Source organism: Gossypium arboreum, chromosome 4 (genome assembly GCF_025698485.1).
Source record: "Gossypium arboreum isolate Shixiya-1 chromosome 4, ASM2569848v2, whole genome shotgun sequence".
NCBI classification, from domain to species: domain Eukaryota; kingdom Viridiplantae; phylum Streptophyta; class Magnoliopsida; order Malvales; family Malvaceae; genus Gossypium; species Gossypium arboreum.
The window spans coordinates 81,587,981-81,604,885 of NC_069073.1; the positions used below are offsets into that span (position 1 = coordinate 81,587,981).

The 16,905-nt window shown below is 35.4% G+C and overlaps 1 non-coding gene across 1 annotated transcript; it reads right to left on the reverse strand.

The window, feature by feature from the left end:
• Positions 1 to 7,571: 7,571 nt before the first annotated feature.
• Positions 7,572 to 7,678, reverse strand: LOC128292284 (small nucleolar RNA R71). Its single transcript, XR_008282269.1, has one exon. It is a non-coding gene; the product is annotated as a small nucleolar RNA R71 (small nucleolar RNA).
• Positions 7,679 to 16,905: the final 9,227 nt, after the last annotated feature.

Here is a 16,905-nt window from a genome sequence, read left to right on the forward strand (position 1 = left end):
CCACATGGTGTGTTGGTTGGTACGGTGGAGAGTAGCGGATGGTGGGTTGAGTAGTCTCCCAAATGGGTTGCATTCTTTCATTTGACATTACATGTGTTATAAAATGGGCCTATGGGCCATACCGCTTTCTGATAAAAGGCTTCGCCCAAGAATATGAAACTTGAAAAGGCTTGACCCAGTGTTATGAAATATGAAATATGAAAAGGACTATGGCCCAGTATATGTTTGAGATTGGATTTGGGCTTAGACCCAATAGGTAGTTATTGTTTTGGGCTCTGAAAGGGGCTTGTTGCACACTGAGTTTCCAAACTCACCCCCTTTCCTTAACCTTACAGGTGAGCCTTGATGTGGGGACTTGGGCCGGAGGGGATTCTGAATGGCCACGGTGATTGTCTTTGGACTTTTAAATAAGCGTTGGTTTTCTTTAAATTTCCATTAAATATTATTTATTATTATAGTTTTTTTGGGGTTGTAATAAGGCCATTTTAACTTTTCTTTTATTTCTTTTCGGGATTATTTTAACTTTAATAACTTTAAACCTAGTTGATAATTATTCAAATGGGTTAGACTTAGGACGTGTTTTCAAAATGATACTTGTTTCCAAAAGAGTTCAACACCACGATTAATCGATTTATCAAAGTCGTTCACTTAAACAAATTTAAACTCGATATAACAAAGTGTGGCTATGGTTGTGGGCATGTCTAGGATTGGATCCAATCAAAGAGCTTGGTACTTAAGCAGCCTTCATAGCTCACCTCCTCTGCCTCGGATACCTACCTGGTGCCTAGCTTCCATACACTTTGTTAACTCAGCAAAATATATGGCTTTTAAAACACTAAAACGAAACACGGATTTTTAACTCCAATGTGGCACATCAGATTTGGCCATAACGTCTGGGCCGGGTTTGGGGTGTTACATTCACACTAAAAACAAACCGTACGCTAAGCAAAACACTCAGTGATAAATTTATGATTCAAGACAAATTAAAACCAATATAAACTAATGCATACATATAGTTCAACTTAACTCAAAATCAATTCATATACATCTTATTCAAATAACTTTTAACATAATATAGCATGCTTATATTCATGTTAACATCTTAACTCACTAAGCATATATACTAACTTACCATGTAACATTCATGTATTAAGCAAATTAATTTATTATCATTATTATTTATAAGTATTTATACTTATTCATTTATCATCAACAATAATTAAGCTCATATGTTCCATTTCATTTTAGTATTTCAATCATTATCAAGCCAATCAACTCTTTCATACCTACCTGGCCCCCATGGCTCATTTTCGATTCTTTCACACACTATTACATGTCACAATCCACTATCATTCCATCTCTTATATCATTCAACCAATTCAAGCTTTTATAACGCTCTTAACCAGACACAGACTCAAAACTTACACACGGATCCGTCACCCTGATTTGTCTAGCTACAGTAATGCTATCCAAGTTCATACTACCATCCTAGATTATCCAGCAACAATAGTTTTCTCAATTTGATTAAACTGTTACCCGAATTTACCTGGAACAATAACTCAATGTATAATATCTACCATCCCAGATTACCGGAAAATGATAGTTTTAATCAATAATCTGATCCTAAAACATGCCAACTATATTTGACTCAGTCCAAACATCTAATAGGGTATTCAATCTTCTAATTCATTACATATAAAAATTTAGCGATCTCATCACTGTACAAAGACTAGATCACTCTTCCAATAAGTTTCCCTCTCTTGCAACTCAAGAGACTCTCTTGTTTGCTTACAAAAATAATGCACACATCTACATACCTAACTTAAACAAATTTGTACTTTTTCTAAGTCTCTTAGTTACACTTGAATTCTCGGTTCACTTTAACCTAGGCGAAGCTTAAGTTTATATACTACTTAATTTTTTTACATAAGAGTTATAATCTAATCACTTTTCTATAAAGTAAAACTAAAAAATAATGTAGGATAATAATTTCATAAGAATCTTGGTGTAATTTAAAGTCTTCAACTATAGAAAGTGATTTTACTTTTTTCGTATGTAACCAAATTTGAATTGCAAGAACTAATCTTCAAGTCCTCAATTTCAACACAATTGGAATTCATTTTTTTGCTCTAGTTCATCCAAATAATTCCACAATGGACAGCCTAATACTTTTGTTCTGAAATTCGCCAACTTTGAAAATAAGCAAGTAAGGCAATAAAACAGTGCCTGGAGTTGTGGCCACTGTTTCATCCATAGAAACAACAACAGAATCAACCTTGCCTTTAAATGTGTCAATGAATTGTTTTTTGGAACCGTGCTGTAACACCCTAAACCCGACCCGATTCACAAAGTTTGGATTTTGGGTGTTACTATAAAGAATACTTAACATCTTAACAATACAATTTACAATTTCCCACTTCTTTAATTATTTTATTTGACATTTTAATTGAAAATCTTACTATTTTAAAACAAAGGAAGTATATTAAAATAATTTGTTACATCAAGCTGGGTACAATTATCTACAAAATTGAAGTTTATTTAATAGAAATTTGAAAGGAGTATTCCTAGATTACACCACATATACACTGTATGCATAATAGCTCACTCTGCCACCATCTTGCCGTACTATTGGCATTGTTCCTCCAGGCGAAGTCTTTTATCAAATGCCTGAAAAGAAATAGCAATTCTTGTAAGTACAAGGGTACTTAGTGAGACCATTATAAGAAGACCTTGATGGATATTTGCAATATTGTATAAACTACTGTGAGTAAACCATTATTCTGTATCATTTACTTCTGTGGATATGACTTATTCACCAACTATCATGCTCTTGTCATACTCAATCTTCCTTATTTAACTAATTGAGGGATCCTTCCAAATGTTTCATAACTCTCTTGTCCCGTAATAATTTCTTAACAGAACATACCCTTATAAACCACTTTCAACAATCCATGCCTTAACCCATACTCTTATTTCAAATAGTTGTTCACTGACATTTATCACAGGCGAATACATATATGTTTGGTGAATACTTACGTAGAATTTAATGTCATCAATTCATGCTCAAGCATACATTGATTCAGTACCACACATATCCATACTGGTAAATCACTATAAAGACCATTTGGACGAATACCATATAGTTTTATATCAGAATCGTAATAGCCCATTTTAGAAAAAATTAGAATTGTGGTTTCGGGACCACAAATCCGATTTCGAAAAAGAAATTTATTTTAATATTATTTCATGATCTATAGTATGATAATAATTTCATATAAAAATTTCTTTACATGTTTAATTTGATAAAGGACCAAATTGCACAAAGTGCAAAAGTTGAGTTCTAATAGCTAAAGGGATTTAATAGCTATGGAATTCAAAATTTGAGGTCCTTATATGGAAAATATACAATTAAAAATACTTAGTTGTTAAGGATGATGAATCATCCATGGAAAATAAAATAAAGAAAAGGACAAAATTGGAAAATGAAAAATAAAGAAGATAAATAATAAAATAAAGAAAATATCATCATTTTTTATCATCATCTTTCCTAAATAAATATGAAAACCCTAGCCACGGAGAATAGAAGAAAGAGAAAACTTATTTGGCCAAATTAGGTAAGTATTCAAGTTTCGTTTTTAGTAATTTTTTATATTTTTAAGATCGGGATAACCTAACCTAACTATTTTGGGGATTAATTTGAAAAATTATCAAAGTATAGAAATTTTTCCATAGATGAATATGCTGAAAATTTGGAATTTATCGTAGAAAATGAAATGTTGTTGATAGATAAACAACTTTTGTAAAATGAATTTTGATGAAAATGTGAATTAGGGACTAAATTGTAAAGTTGTAAAATTTATGGAAAAATTATAAATTTTGTGAAATACATGGGCTGTAAATGTTACTTGTAAAATTTGGCTAGGCTTGGAATAAGGATTAAATAGCATGAATTTCATTTTCCGAGCCTAGGGACGAAATTGTCATTAATTAAAAATTTAGGGGCAAAATGATAATTTTCCCTAAAATATGAATTGGACTGAATTGAGTATGAATTTTATAAAGTTTATGTTAAATTTACTCATATAGATCCGGATAGACCAAATTCGGAGTTAGAACGAGGAAAAGAGAAAAATGTCGAATTAGTAGATTTTACGTACACGAACATTGTCGAGGTAAGTTAATGTAACTAAATTGTGTATATTCATATGCTTGAATTGAATTTGTGTATATGAATTGTATAAATTCCATAAACATGAAATTGATTATATATCCGACAAAGCCCGATAAATGATAATGCTTGAAAAATGTCAAGTCCCATTTGAATAAATGAAATTTGATGGATTACTGAATTTCCTGTAATGGTTATAGTCTTGCATATGTTGCAGAAAAACTATAGCTCAGATGAGCATTCTGTTATTAGCACTCTCGAGTTTCCTGTTATATAGTTCTATGAGCATCTTGATCGGTAGTGATCTTGCATGTGTTGCGACTACCGCAGTTCTTTGTGAGCGTCCTATTACACAATCGGTTGTGATCTTATATATGTTCCGGACACAAAGGTAGCTCTTTATGAGAGTCCTGATATGGCTCGCTTGAACTCCCTGATATATGGCTATCTAGAGCTCCTGTTACATGGCTCTTTGTGAGAATTCCTGATAGGCTCTTCGTGAGCTTCCTAATTAAAAGTTCTTTGTGAACTTCCCATTTAAAACTATTATGAGTTTCCTGATTTAGCCCAGATAAGCTTCCTATTACATGGCTCATATCAGCAATCCTGATATATGTCTCAAGAGAGTGTTTCCTGATTATGTACTCTAATGAGTACCCCTGATTATGAATTGACGAATTTTTTATTTGTACACTTCGAGTGTACTACCTGCGTAGCCATCGATATTTCAAATAAATTCAATGGGAAAAGTTCTGACATGAGAAAATATGAACAAGAAATGAATTATTACAAGTGTGCCTGAAATTCATGAAATGATGATACATGATTTATGTAAATACACGTTGATGATATATGAACATGGAATTTGTTTAATAAATATGTTCATCCATGAATATAGATTAGTACACCTTGAGTGTATTTCCCGTGTGACATTGATATTTCAAATGATTTAATGGGTAAAGTTTCGACATAAAATAATTTGAACTCGAGATGAATTATTATGAAAATGTACTTGAAATACAGGGATATGGATTGTATATGTTATTTAAATTCATGATGTGGAAAAATATATGTATATGAGAATTTGGTTATTATTGAGCCCATACATGTTTCTTGATGTTTATATGAGATAGTATGACATAGAAATGAATTATTGCCCTTATGTATATGAAGTACATGGAAATGACATTACTTGATATAATGATGCATGAATTGGTTGTTACTGGAATGTGGAACATGCTTGATGACTTTGATCATCCATGATTAAGGACTATTATATGTGGTTACTAGGTGATAAACCATAAATTATACATATTTTTACCCCATGTTTAATGCATTTTATAGATGATTTCTCATTAGAATTGGTGAATTCAATGCTCCTAATGCTTTAATTTCATGTTTTGTACTCAGGAGAGCAACAAGAGTCAAAAGGAGCCAAAAACGAGCCAAAAAGGGACAAAATGGACCAAATCGAGAAGATGACACGGCTTAAGCCTTGCCACACGGACAGCTCACACGCCCGTGTCTGTCGAGGGTGTCGACCAAGGCTTTCATGATTCACACGGCCTAGCCATTGACCCACACGGCCGTGTGCAATTTAATGGATTGAACACGGCCTGGCAATCACGTCACACGGCCGTGTCACACGGGCGTGTCCCTGCCGAGCCCAAGTTAAGTCCAATTCGGAAAAGGCCACTTTGGAGGGTTTCGAGGCATTCCAAAGCCTATAAATACACACTAGAGGAGGAGAGAAAGAGAGACGGAGAAGAGGGGTAACGAATTACCCTAAGGAAGCCAATTGATCCATCTCAGAAGCCGGATTCATCATCAAGACTGAAGATCTCTCATCAATTCCCCTTCAGGAGTTTTGGGTTTTCTTTATGTTTTTGTATTCTTTATTCTTCTGAGATGTTTTCTTATTTAGTTATGAACTAAATCCCCTAAATACCTAAGGGGAATGAAACCTAAGACGAATCTTGTTATTATTTTCTGAATCGTATGATAAATATTTAACTTGTTCTTAATTATGTGTTCTTAATTCTTGTTTTGATATCCCAGGATACTGATTCAAGACACGCTCTTAATCAAAGGAGGAATAGACCCTGTCTAAGAGTACATCTGCCATAATTAAGCGGAGTTGATTGCGTGCATAGAAATAGGGTGATAAGATTTTGCTGGATTAGGGTGAAACCTAATAAGGGGATCCATAGATCGAGTTAATGCAACCCTAGAGTGTTAATTAGAGAAAAGTCTCGGTTATTCAATCTAGGGATTAGACGTTATTAGTCTTGAATAGGGATAATAACATAACTTAGAGATCTCTACGGAACAAGTTAAATGAATAAATTGTCCGGTTCAGAGCTAGAATAACAAGTAAAGTCTAGGTGGATTTTTCCTTAGGTATTGTCTCAAGTTAATCGATTTTCCCAAAAGCAATTCCCCAATTCTTTTCTCTATGCGTTCTTAGTTTAAATAATTAGTAAATTAAAAAAAACCCCTTTTATTCTTGGGCTAGATAATAGAAAGATAATTATTACTAGTACTTTTGGTTCCCTTGGGTACGATATCCCAGTCTTGCTATTACTATACTATTGTTTGATAGGTGCACTTGCCTTTTCGTCATGATAATAGTTAGTCTAGGTTTGATCTTCATTATAAATATTTATTACTTGTTACGAATCACGCAATCAAGTTTTTGGTGCCGTTGCCAGGGAACTGAAATATTAGGAACACTAATTTTTTATTACTTTAGCCATTTATTTTTCTTGAAATTTTATTTTATTTCATTATTTAGTGATTTACTTTTTCTCTCTCTTGGCAGGTTTTTTTATAGTTTATGACTAGAGGAAACCCATTAGGTCACTACTTTTTGATGAAGAAATCGAACACACAGTTCGTAGAAATCAAAGAGAAATAAGGTGTAGTTTATGATACACGGAGAACAAACGAGAAGACGATACTCAAACCCCAACCGACGAGATGGCTGAAAACCCAGGCGATCAGCTGCCTCCGGCAATTGTAGCTAATCAAAATCCTGCTCCACATACAATGTATGACTATGCTAAACTTTCTTTAACAGGAACCGAGTCTAGTATAGTTAGACCTGCTATTGCTGCGAATAATTTTGAACTAAAACCTAACACAATTCAGATGATACAGTAGTTAGTTTGATGGTTTGCAGAATGAGGATCCCAACACGCACTTGGCAAATTTTCTTGAATTTTGTGATACATTCAAAATCAATGGCGTTTCTGATGATGCCATTCGTCTTCGGTTATTTCCCTTTTCACTGAGAAACAAAGCTAAACAGTGGTTGAACTCGTTACCACGAGGGTCTATCACTACTTGGGAACAAATGACTGAGAAATTTTTACTAAAATATTTTTCGCCGGCTAAAACGACTAAATTATGTAATGATATTTCTTCTTTTGTGCAGATGGATTTAGAAACACTTTACGGTGCATGGGAGAGATACAAGGACTTATTGAGAAGGTGCCCTCACCATGAGTTACCACTTTGGCTTCAAGTACAAACATTCCACAATGGTCTGAATCCCTCGACTCAGCAAATGGTTGACGTAGCTGCTGGCAGAACCATCAACAATAAAACACCAAAAGATGCCTACGAATTTATAGAGGAGATGTCACTAAATAACTATCAGTGGAAAGTTATGAGGACATAGCCAACGAAAACAGCCGCTGTCTATAACATCGATTCAGTTACCATGATCTTTAATCAGGAAGAACTTTTCAATGAAAAGATTGATAGTTTTCTTGGTTCTACGCAGGTGCATCTAGTAATGAGGTGTGACTCAAGAGGAGGAGGTGTGCATACAGAATACCAATCCTTCAATCCTACAACTAAAGAAGAACAACTCAACTATATGGGTAATAATAACTTTAGATCTCAAAATAACCCATACAGTAATACTTATAATGTAGGTTGGAGGAACCACCCAAATTTTTCCTGGGGAGGTCAAGGAAATCCAAAGCCACAAAATCCTCAGGGTTTTCAACAGCCACCTTATCAACAATAGAAGAAGCCAAACCTTGAAGAGATGCTCTCAAAATTCATATTAGTATCCGAAACCTGTTTTCAAAATACTGAGACAGCACTTAAGAATCAACAAGCATCGATCCAAGGACTCGAAATTCAGATAAGCCAGCTTTCTCAACTAACCTCGAAAAGACCACCAGGAAATTTACTTAGTAATACCAAATAAAGAGAGCATGTCAAAGTAGTTACATTAAGGAGTGGGAAAGTGTTAGCGGAATCCGAAAATAAGTTAGCACAAGAAACCGTGGAAAGTGAAAGGAGGGAAGAAAAACCCGAAAATAGTGACAAACTAGGACCAGAGGAATATTCACCACCGGTTCCATATCCAGCAAAATTAAAAAAAGATCGCATTGATGCATAATTCGGTAATTTCTTGAACTTTTTAAGCAATTACATATCAATTTACCTTTTGTTGAAGCTATCTCGCAGATGCCTACATACGCAAAATTTTTAAAGGAGCTTTTAACAAATAAAAGTAAGTTTGAGGACTTATCTACAGTAGAACTCAACGAGCAATGCTCCGCCATACTCCAAAATAAGCTTCCAACCAAACTAAAAGATCCAAGAAGTTTTACTATCCCTAGCTTAGTTGGTAATCTTAATATTGAAAAAGCACTAGCTAATTTAGGCACTAGTATTAATTTAATGCGCTATAAAATGTTCAAACAGCTTGGTCTTTGGGGAACCTAAACCCACTAGAATGAGTATTCAATTAGCCGATAGATCTGTTAAATATCCCAAGGGTATTATAGAAGACGTACTCGTAAAAGTAGATAAATTTATCTTTCCTGTTGATTTTGTTGTGCTTGACATGGATGAAGATGTGGAAGTACCCTTAATTTTAGGGCACCCATTCCTAGTCACTGCTAGAGCTGTGATTGACGTGGGTGACGGTAAATTGGTCCTTATATTAGGTGACGAGGAAATGATCTTTGAAATTTATGATGCTATGAGATTTTCTAGGGAACAAGATGGTTCATGTTATTTCATTGACTCTATTGATCATATTACTCAAGATTCTTTTCAGGAAATTGTACAGGAGGAGATGACAGAGCCGTGTCCAGCTCAAGACGAGGAGATAGGTGAGGAACCTAATAACCATCCGTCAAGAAAAGTAGAATACGAGGGCATTAAGATCAACGATGAACTTAAGCAAAAACCCTCGATTGAGGAGCCTCCCAAACTGGAACTTAAACAATTACCAAACCATTTAGAATATGCATTCCTTGGAAATAATTCTACATTACCAGTTATTATTGCTTCTAATTTGCAACCCAAGGAGAAAGAGGAATTAATCCAAGTATTAAAAGAACATAAGAAGGCCATAGCTTGGAAAATTTTGGACATTAAAGGAATCAGTCATTCTTTTTGCACCCACAAAATTTTAATGGAAGATGAATACAAACCATGTGTGCAAGCTCAAAGACGTCTGAACCCCAACATGAAGGAAGTTGTAAAAGCCGAGGTAATTAAACTACTAGATGTTGGAATTATTTATCCTATTTTTGACAGTTCTTGGGTAAGTCCAGTGCAGGTTGTCCCCAAGAAAGGAGGCATGACGGTTATGACCAACGAAAAAAATGAGCTAATCCCAACAAGAACGGTTACAGGATGGAGAGTTTGCATAGACTACAGGAAACTAAATGACGCCACAAGAAAAGATCACTTTCCCTTGCCATTCATTGACCAAATGTTAGAAAGATTATCCGGACACATGTATTACTGCTTCCTAGACGGGCTCTCTGGTTACTTCCAAATCCCAATAGCTCCTGAAGATCAAGAAAAGACGACATTCACATGCCCATATGGTACGTTCACTTATCGTAGAATGCCTTTTGGAGTATGTAATGCCCCTGCTACTTTTCAGCGCTGTATGATAGCTATATTCGACGAACTCGTAGAAGATATCATGGAAGTCTTCATGGATGATTTTTCAGTATTTGGTAACTCTTTCCATCTTTGCCTTAAAAATTAAAACAAGTTTTAATAAGATGTGAAGAAACAAACCTTGTGCTTAACTGGGAGAAATGCCACTTCATGGTTCAAGAAAGTATTGTACTAGGGCATAAAATTTCTAGTAAAGGGATTGAGGTGGATAAATCTAAAGTAGAAACAATCGAGAAATTACCACCTCCTAGTTCAGTTAAGGCTATTAGAAGTTTTTTAAGACATGCTGGTTTTTATAGAAGATTCATTAAAGGATTTTTCTAAAATAGCTAAGCCTTTAACTAAATTGCTAGAAACAGATATACCTTTTAACTTCAATCAGAAATGTTTAGAAGCATTTAATACTCTAAAGGATAAATTAATTAATGCTCCAATTATAATTGCACATGATTGGAACTTGCCATTTGAACTAATGTGTGATGCGAGTGATTTTGCAGTAGGTGCAGTACTGGGACAGCGAAGAGATAAGCATTTTCAACCTATCTATTACGCCAGCAAAACCTTAACGGCTGCACAAGAAAACTATACTACTACGGAAAAAGAGTTGCTAGCTGTGGTTTTCGCTTTTGAGAAATTTCGATCATATCTCATATTGTCTAAAGTTGTTGTTTACACTGACCATTCTGCCCTTCGCTATCTTTTAACTAAAACCGATGCAAAACCTTGACTCATCTGATGGATTCTCCTTTTGTAGGAATTTGACTTGGAAATTCAAGACAAGAAAGGAGCTGAAAATCTAGCGGTTGACCATCTATCTAGGCTGAGAAAACCAATACCAGAGAACTAAATGACATTGAAATAAATGATTCGTTCCCTGAAGAACAATTTTTCGCTATATCTGACTTCGAGGTACCTTGGTTTGCAGACATCGTGAATTTTTTAGCTGCTAACATTATCCCAAAAGGGTTACACACCAGCAAAAGAAGCGATTCTTTAATGATGTAAAAAACTACTTTTGGGACGATCCATTTCTGTTTCGCAGATGTGCAGATCAAGTCATTAGAAGATGCGTTACAGGATTAGAAATATCAAAAATATTGGAACACTACCACTCAGGGCCAACCGGAGGGCACTATAGTGGAACAAAGACCGTACACAAAATACTTGAATCAGGTTTTTATTGGCCTTCGTTATTCAAAGACGCTATCAGGTATGTTACTTTATGTGACAAATGCCAACGGACAGGTCACATATCTAAACTTGATGAAATGACTCAAAACTATATGCTTTCTTGTGAAATACTTGATGTGTGGGGTATCGATTTCATGGGCCCATTCCCCAGTTCATTTGGAAATAAATATATCTTAGTAGCAGTTGACTACATGTCCAAATGGGTAGAAGCTCAAGCTCTACCTACTAATGATGCTAGAGTGGTAGTACGTTTCCTTAAAAACTCTTTTCGAGATTCGAAACACCTAGAGCAATTATCAGCGACAGGGGCACTCATTTTTGTAATACCCAATTTGAAAAAACCCTCAAGAAATATGGAGTTCATCATAGAACGTCCACCCCATACCATCCTCAAACTAATGGACAAGCTGAAGTAGCAAACCGAGAACTCAAACGGAACCTTGAAAAAATGGTAGAATCAAACAGAAAAGACTGGGCAACAAAAATAGACGATGCCTTATTGGCTTACAGAACCGCTTTTAAGACTCCTATAGGGACATCACCTTACAGACTTGTTTATGGCAAAAGTTGTCATCTTCCATTCGAACTAGAGCATAAAGCTTTTTGGGCTATTAAATTTCTAAACCTTGATCCTGAACTTACAGAAAAAATAGGTTGATGCAGCTGAAAGAACTAGATGAATGGCGAGCCAATGCATACGAAAATTCACGCCTATATAAGGAAATAAAAAAGCGGCACCATGATGTTTGTTTAAAACAACGGAAACATTTTGAAGTTGGGGATCTTGTCTTACTATACAACTCAAGACTCAAATTGTTTCCCGGGAAATTAAAATCACGATGGCCAGGACCCTTCGTAATTCAATCTGTTCATCCATATGGCACGATAGAGGTAAATCACCCATCATATGGTACTTTCAAAGTAAACATACGACGTCTCAAACTTTATAATGGTGAGGATTTTAAATTCGATGGAGAGGAGCTACGACTCCACAAACCGCCCTGAGTATACTAACAAGGTAACAGTCGAGCTTATACTATAAACAAGCATTTCTCGGGAGGCAACCCGAGTACTAACCATTTTAAATTATTTCAAATTCAAATTTTAAACATTTAGGTCACTAACAGAGTATTTGAAGCACATATTCCTAGCACCACAAGGCTTGTAACACGGTCGTGCTTACAGCCGTGTGAACCAACACGGAGGGAAACATGGCCATGAGATATGACCGTGAGAAAATAGGGTAAATGATTTCCCCAAAACACGAAATGCGATAAATCCCCACGGCCATGCGACATGGCCATGGGTGAATTTGATACACACACGGGCGTGGGAATAGAAACCCACAGGCGTGCCAGAGACAAGGCTCGATTCTGTTTCTTCGACACAGGCGTGAGACACGCCCGTGCCATTAAGTCGTGGACAACAATACACGGGCGTGGTACCTTAACATGGGTGGGGGAGAAGCGAACACAGCTAGGCATGACCGTGCCATATGCCTGTGTACCACACACGCCCAAGAAACACGGGCGTGAGATAGTAGCCAAGCACGAACTAAAATTGCAAAATTCGAAACACACGGGCTCAACCTCATAAGGACACAGGCATGGCCCTAGGCCGTGTGGCCCTCCCCTATATAAGCAAATAACTTCTCATTTTCCTATTCCTTTCCAAAGCCCTAGTCGAAATCTCCCTGATCCCTATTCTCAGCCACCACCACTTTCTCGTCCAGTTCATGTGGCAACTTCATATGCTAACATCTCTGAGCACCTCACCTGATTCAAGCTTTAGTGTTTTCAACAATTTGACAACATTGATGCTACTCTACAGCAGAGTTGTCAGCACCTTCCCATCTCATCACCAGTCCCGCCTCGCGAACCATCCAGCGATGAAGATGTTTAGAAATATTTATTTATTATTTTCTTTTTTTTACTTATTATTGAAACTATTTCTATTATTTTTATTAGATTTTAGAATTTTATTTTTATTCTTTATTTTGGTTATTTCTTTTCGAATCCTTATACTTCTTAATATCCCCTAAAAAGTTCCTGATTTTATCACAGTTATATAGAACTCCTAAGCTCATCATCATATAGGAACTACAACTCCATCGGGGAAGGTTCTCCACGACTGTCATGTCCTGCTCGACCACAACCATAGCTACCACTAGATATAATATTCTTTTGGCGTAGGACTTATGGCCTAATGAACCTCTACGACTGCCGGAGTATCCTCCTCTACTCTCAAACCGATCACTCTCCAAAACTTTAAGTTTGAGGAATTCATCATACAGGAAGTTTCACTTCTCTCCCTATCTTATTTTTATTCTCTAACATCTATCTTTGTACATTGAGGGCCATCTTAAGTGTGGGGGGTATTTATTTCACTATCAGAAAAAAAATCCTTGAATAATCACCTTGTTCTCATAAAAAACTCTCATATCATATTTAGGATAAATTTTAATTGATTTATGATTTTGATTGATATATCTTGAATTAAAACATAGGGATTTATGCATTGGTTATTTAAACTTTAAGACATTCGAGAATCAAGCATGATAAGTTGATTTTTAAGAAATTAAAATCATAGGTTGTTTCCCCAAGTCTAGGTATTACTTTGAATTAGAATTCACAAGTCTAAACATCAAAAAGCCATAATTTTTGTGAGATTTTTGAGCCTTTTAAGCATTTATTCATCTTTTCATGCTCATTTTTATTATTGCTTTGAGTGCGTCAGTATTGAACTATTATTCTAGAACTTGCTTGATTATGCATGTCGAGGCCACACCATTTGATTTGATATATCAAAATGATTAAGGCACTTAGGATTAACCCACTCATGCCATGAAAAGCCTACCTCCACGATTAACCCCTAGTAAACCCCCTTGAGCCTAACAAGCCATTCCTTGTATTACCCTTAATATTAACCATTAACCCATTATTGTTGAAATCCCCCAAATTAATTTGATCCCTATTTTTGTCCAGATCTGAGTTGGAAAAGTTGCTTAGCTATGTTTTTCTTCTTTATTTAACTTGTTCTTAAAAAAGAAAAACTATGTATACATATTAGTAATTCCATATTCTGAGAAAAAGCTCTGTTGTACGCAAGTGAAGGTTAACTCTTTTTCTAGTTAGACAATTTTTCAATTCAATCTAGATTCTAACCCTTTCTTTCAGCTTGTGACCACACCCCCTAACTAAACCTCATTACAACCCTCTTAAGACCTTTTGATTGATGTATCATCTTAAATTATAGTGGTAGAGATTTGATTTTCATGCAAGCCTATGGTAATGAGTTTTCATTATTGACTATTGAGTGCTTCATTTATTATCCTTAAACACCTCGAGTGATTTGAGTGAATCTGTAGTGAGGATATGAAACTCTGTGATATTCTAAATCAAAGGTAATTACTTAGATGAGGGGAGACACCCATGTTTGCATGAATAAAATACTCAACTTGGAATGTTTGAAACTTTTATGTTCTTTTAGTTGAACTCTCAATGTATGATTACCTATGGATTATTTTGAGATATTATCGATAAGAATTATAAGTTGAGAAGAATTTATTTTGATTATGAGTTAAGAATTTTGCTTGAGGACAAGCAAATGCTTAAGTGTGGGGGTATTTGATAAACCATAAATTATACATATTTTTACCCCATGTTAAATGCATTTTATAGATGATTTCTCATTAAAATTGGTGAATTCGATGCTCCTAATGCTTTAATTTCATGTTTTGTACTCAGGAGAGCACCAAAAGTCAAAAGGAGCCAAAAACAAGCTAAAAAGGTATAAGACGGACCAAATCGAGAAGATGACACAGCCTAAGCCCAGCCACACGGGCAGCTCACACGCCCGTGTCTTTCGAGGGTGTCGACTAAGGCTTTCACGATTCACACGGCCTGGCCATTGACCCACATGGCCGTGTGCAATTTAATGGATCGAACACGACCTGGCAATTACGTCACACGGCCGTGTCACACGGGCATGTCCCTGCCGAGCCCAAGTTAAGTCCAATTCAAAAAAGTCCACTTTGGAGGGTTTCGAGGCATTCCAAAGCCTAAAAATACACATTAGAGGAGGAGAGAAAGAAAGATGGAGAAGAGGGGTAACGAATTACCCTAAGGAAGCCGATTGATCCATCTCAGAAGCTGGATTCATCATCAAGACTGAAGATCTCTCCTCAATCCCCCTTCAGGAGTTTTGGGTTTTCTTTATGTTTTGTATTCTTTATTCTTCTGAGATGTTTTCTTATTTAGTTATGAACTAAATCCCCTAAATACCTAAGGGGAATGAAACCTAAGACGAATCTTGTTATTATTTTCTGAATCGTATGATAAATATTTAACTTGTTCTTAATTATGTGTTCTTAATTCTTGTTTTGATATCCCAGGATACTGATTCAAGACACGCTCTTAGTCAGAGGAGGAATAGACCCTGTCTAAGAGTACATCTGCCATAATTAAGCGGAGTTGATTACGCGCCTAGAAATAGGGTGATAAGATTTTTTTGGATTAGGGTGAAACCTAATAAGGGGATCCATAGATCGAGTTAATGCAACCCTAGAGTGTTAATTAGAGAAAAGTTTCGGTTATTCAATCTAAGGATTAGATGTTATTAGTCTTGAATAAGGATAATAACATAACTTATGGATCTCTACAGAACAAGTTAAATGAATAAGTCGTCCTGTTCGGAGCCAGAATAACAAGTAAAGTCTAGGTGGATTTTTCCTTAGGTATTGTCTTAAGTCAATCGATTTTCCAAAAGCAATTCCCCAATTCTTTTCTCTGTGCGTTCTTAGTTTAAATAATTAGTAAATTAAAACAAACCCCTTTTATTCTTAGGCTAGATAATAAAAAGATAGTTATTACTAGTACTTTTCGTTCCCTTGGGTACGATATCCCAATCTTGTCATGACTATACTATTGTTCGATAGGTGCGCTTACCTTTTCGTCGTGATAATAGTTAGTCTAGGTTTGATCTTCATTATAAATATTTATTACTTGTTACAAATCACGTGATCACTGGGCTAACATGATGAAGATATGTGTTTAGGGCTTGTAACCAAATTGGTTGATAGTGCCTTGCATGTTTATTTTGAATATAAATATATGGTAAGTTATTTACCAGTTATATGAACTTACTAAGTATTTCATGCTTATTCTGTTTTACTTTCCCATGTCTTTTAGTAATTCGGAAGCTCGTTGGATTGGAAGCATAGGTGGAGATTACTCACACTATCCATTGGCCCATCTTGGTATATATGGTAAATTAATTATAGTTGTAATGGTATGTATAGGTTAATTAGCAAGTGATGTCATGTAAATGTTTTAAATGAAACTAGACATTGGAATGGCTTGTGTTTGACATATTTTGATATGTTTATAAATGGATCTATCATGTTTGAAGAATGTGATCATGCATATATGCATTTGATAAATAGGAAAGTATGAATGATAGATTAACATGTTAATAAATCGTCATTTGAGGTACCTAAAGGTACATTGGTTGTATGTGAAATTATGTCACATTTAAAACATGATTTGGACTTGTTTTAAATGCTTGGATATGATTTCTCAATGTGTAAAAGTGTAGGTGTAGGT